Source organism: Geospiza fortis, unplaced genomic scaffold (genome assembly GCF_000277835.1).
Source record: "Geospiza fortis unplaced genomic scaffold, GeoFor_1.0 scaffold200, whole genome shotgun sequence".
Classification (NCBI taxonomy): Eukaryota; Metazoa; Chordata; class Aves; order Passeriformes; family Thraupidae; genus Geospiza; species Geospiza fortis.
The window spans coordinates 1,388,998-1,389,212 of record NW_005054353.1 but is presented as its reverse complement, the minus strand read 5'-3'; positions in this window follow the sequence as shown (position 1 = coordinate 1,389,212).

Sequence of the window (215 nt, the reverse complement as noted above, 5' to 3'; positions counted from 1 at the left end):
TGCTTCGCCCCGCCGCCAGCTGCGGCTCCGCGCCGTCAGTGGTAATGAGGCTGAGAAAGAAATAATTACTCCGTTCTGGGTGTTAGCCACCTGGGGAAAAAAAAAAAAAAGGCACACAGATTATTTTAAGACACAAGCTTCCATACGAATAGCAGCGTCAGTTGTCAATGAAGAAAGTAGGCAGCTACATGGTTAGGTAAAATGAGCCCCAAGGT